A 3,960-nucleotide genomic window follows, 5' to 3' on the forward strand; every position below is an offset into this window, starting at 1 on the left:
GCATCCATGTGTGTGTGTTTGTGTATGTGTGCGCTAGTGTGTTTTGTGTGCGCTAGTGTGTTTTGTGTGCGTCCGTTTGTGCGTGCATGTATGTATGTGTGTGTGGATGTATGTGGTTTTCAAACACGCATAACAAGAACCCACCGAGCATCAAAGACATCGAAAGATTTGGAGAGGATCTAAAAACGAATCAAGTTCTATAAAGGGCAAAACAGAATAGTTAGATTACGTACTACTGCTAACTGGCACACGTAACTCCATTTAATGAAGCAGAAGTTCATTTTCTAATGCATGAACGTACCTGTTACGTTTTCTGCTTTCATATGTTTTTATATATGAGTATATATACTTGTTTGTAAATATGTGTGTGTGGCGTGTGTGTGTTGTATGTATGTATACATACATACATACATATATATATATATATATATATATATATATATATAGAGAGAGAGAGAGAGAGAGAGAGAGAGAGAGAGAGAGACAGAGAGACAGAGAGAGAGACAGAGAGAGAGACAGAGACAGAGAGAGGAAGGAGACAGAGGAGTGAGCGATTGAAAAAACAACAAATAATGTTATCATTTATCACTGATTTACGTTATATACAGACTTCGTTGTAAGAAAACTGATGATAAATTAAAAAATTAACACTAAGCAGATGTTTTTAAACAGAGTTAACTAGGAAAAATTGATGACAATATCCTCCAGTAGTTTTGTGCGTGCATATATGTGTGTGTGCCTGTGCAGTGTGTGCACGCATGTTTGTGTTTCTGTATATACACAAGCACACACACACACACACACACACACATATATATATATATATATATATATATATATATATATATATATATGCATATGTGTTTGTGCATGTATATACATATATATGTATATATGTATCTGTGTGTGTATATATACATATATATATATATATATATATATATATATATATATATATATATATATATATATATATTCTTAGTGACATTACGTTGAAAGATCGGTTATACAGTCTACAGTAGTGGTCAAATTTAGAGAACGAAAATAAAAATAAAGATATTTATACTCCTACTCCACTTTTACGAATGGAATTTTTACTGTATATCCTTTAAAGTATGTTCAATGCTTGCAATAAATTTTGTAGGAGGTGATTAATGACTAAACAATTTGTAATAACAATGAAATAAACAAGCTGGTCGAAATTATAGAAAGTATCACGTAAAATTCAAGAAATCAAAAAATTTACAAGAAATCTTTAGAATCAACAGCAGTATATTAACAAGATGTGTACATTCCTGTATTTTTAATGACTTTAGGACATTTCCGTCCCCAGAATTTGACCAATTTCTCACATTGTTCTGGCGTAGTTGTATTCCATTCTACCTGAATTTCTTCCCACATATTCGTAACATTCGCAGGTTGGTGCTCTCTAATCTTATAATCAAGTATCTTCCATAAGTTTTCAATTGGATAAAGGTCAGGACTTTGAGCTAGCCAACACACAACAGTGATCTTTCCAACTTCAAACACCGCCTTAACTATGTTAGTAATGTGACATGGTGCATTATCATGTATAAAGATTAGCTGACGAGTTGGAGATGATTTCATAGATGGCACAACATGCAGCATAATGATTGTTTTGAATATGGCTGAATTCACATTACCATGGATCTGGTTCAAAGGCTCAACAACTGCTGCAGAAATCATTCCTCACTCCATTAAACTCCCACCTCAAAACTTCACTGATTTCTTCACGGATTTATGGATGAACCTTTCCCCTTTATGACGTCGCACGGACTGTCTATCACCGGTCGGCACGACCAGCTGTCGTCCATCCAAAGTACATGCTAGTTGACAAAGACTAACCTCGCTTTTCGGTTCTTCATACTTACGAGAGGTTTAATGGTATGGAAATGTGTCCAAGAAGCTCAGACCACATAGATTTCCAACTTCATTCAAACGACAATCCACAGTCTTCCAAGACACATTCATTTCATAATCACGATTTACTTGGCGAAAAATTCTTGCAGCACTATCGAAGCAGTCTCTTAACAACCACAATCTTGCCGAACGCTTCCTTACCGTAGTCTCCCTCGATATTTCTAATGACACAAATGAGCTTGTTTCTTCATAAAGCTTGAATATTCTTGAAACGACATTCTGTTAATGTCTCTGACGATAGCAGAAATTGCCATTCCTTCCTCTTCAATGTGACCACTTGCTTCCTGAGACTTTCATCAACTTTACGTTGGCTTTCTATACTTGTTAATTTACTACTATTCAATATAAATCTTCGCCCTGTTAGGTCAAATTACTTTACATCGGTCGGAGTGTTGCCAGATTTTGCTTTTTGAATTTTACGGCATTCGTTCTCTAATTTTGTCCACTACCGTACAAACTACGTTTCGTAAGAAGCAAAATGGTTCTAATGATATGAGTTCTCATATACGCACACACGCATACATTCACACGCACTCACAAACACGTGTGTGTGTTCATGTATATGTATATATATATATATATATATATATATATATATATATATATATATATATATATATATATACGTGTTTGTGTGTATGAGTGTGTGTGTGTATAAACAACTTTATGTATAATATATATATACATGTATATATAATGGAATCTTCTGTAGAAGCTGGTGTATGACTGTCCGGCTTTTGCTGAACAACCTGCACAGATGATCTTTTCATAGTGATCAAACGTATGTGCTGCAGATTTTCTCACTCCCTCAATCAAATTGACGTTTCCCCTTAATGTTCCGGAGCAATGTAGATCATATTTAGGCATAGCTGGTTGTCCTAAGATTGTCCTGAAACATTCTGAAATATTAATATTGATATTTAGTAAAGAACCATAATTCTTGCCCCTCTCAGTGGAGTTAAGCAGTATAGATGGTGAAATAATATTGACGCCTCTTCGGTCTATAGGTACTAACCTATTCTAGCGATTCTTCTACAATCCTGGTGAAATACAATTAATCCATTCGTAAATATGAACATTTTACCCTGTGAACAGCATGGGAAACTAGCGTAAAGTCAAAGAAATTCCAAGAAGCTCAGACCACATAGATTTTAAATAGAGAAACTTAGTAGGAACCACTTGCCTGTCTTTCGATTAATTTTTTTTCTTTTAGCCTCCAGTGCTGAGTCCTAACTCTTCCAAAATGTGAGATCAAAGTGCATTTAAATACAGCTGTTTCGGCTTAGAAACAATTGTAGTGCTTCTCTGTTTAGATGTATTCTTGTGCATAAATACCAAATACTTCATTTAACTGTTTGTCAATGGATTTAAAGAATAACTAGGGCTACGTGTTTGTACTGAGAGTTTGTTATATAATGTTTACAATATCTACTAAAATATAATGTATTTTGAAGTTTCCACTTATAATCGACGTTTTGCTGCGAAGCCGAGAAACAAAACAAAGTAGATCAAACGTGTAGATAATTGTGCAAAGAGAAAAAAATCTACTACATAAGTGTGTGCGTATTGTTGTATATATGTATACACACACACGCACACCACACACACACGCACACATATATATACATGTAATGAAAGCATAAAGATACATTCTAAAACGGCTATTATTTTTTACGGCATAGGTACTCCGGTGTTATAGTGTTAGACAAATAATTCAGATGTAAAAGCTATTTTCTAAACCAAAGCCAATTGTCGCCGCGATAGGCGAATTAGAATGCAGCGATATGGAAGTTAGTAAAATATTATACTATTAAACTGCCTGTAATGCGTCCTGATAAGCTTTTTTTGATGTTGATCGAAAGAAATTCAATATTGAAGATATGCAGCTTTTAGTACTTCCCTAACCGTATGAGACATACACACACATACATAGGCAAACACATACATAGGCAAACACATACACGCTTATATAATTATACGCACACACACACACACACACACACACACACACACACACAC

The 3,960-nt window shown here is 34.6% G+C and overlaps 1 protein-coding gene across 4 annotated transcripts in view; it reads left to right on the forward strand.

The window, feature by feature from the left end:
- LOC106869052 (neuronal acetylcholine receptor subunit alpha-3) overlaps positions 1-3,960 on the forward strand; it is a 718,416-nt gene that overhangs the window by 241,173 nt on the left and 473,283 nt on the right. The window lies entirely within an intron of this gene.

Source organism: Octopus bimaculoides, chromosome 10 (genome assembly GCF_001194135.2).
Source record: "Octopus bimaculoides isolate UCB-OBI-ISO-001 chromosome 10, ASM119413v2, whole genome shotgun sequence".
Taxonomy (NCBI): domain Eukaryota; kingdom Metazoa; phylum Mollusca; class Cephalopoda; order Octopoda; family Octopodidae; genus Octopus; species Octopus bimaculoides.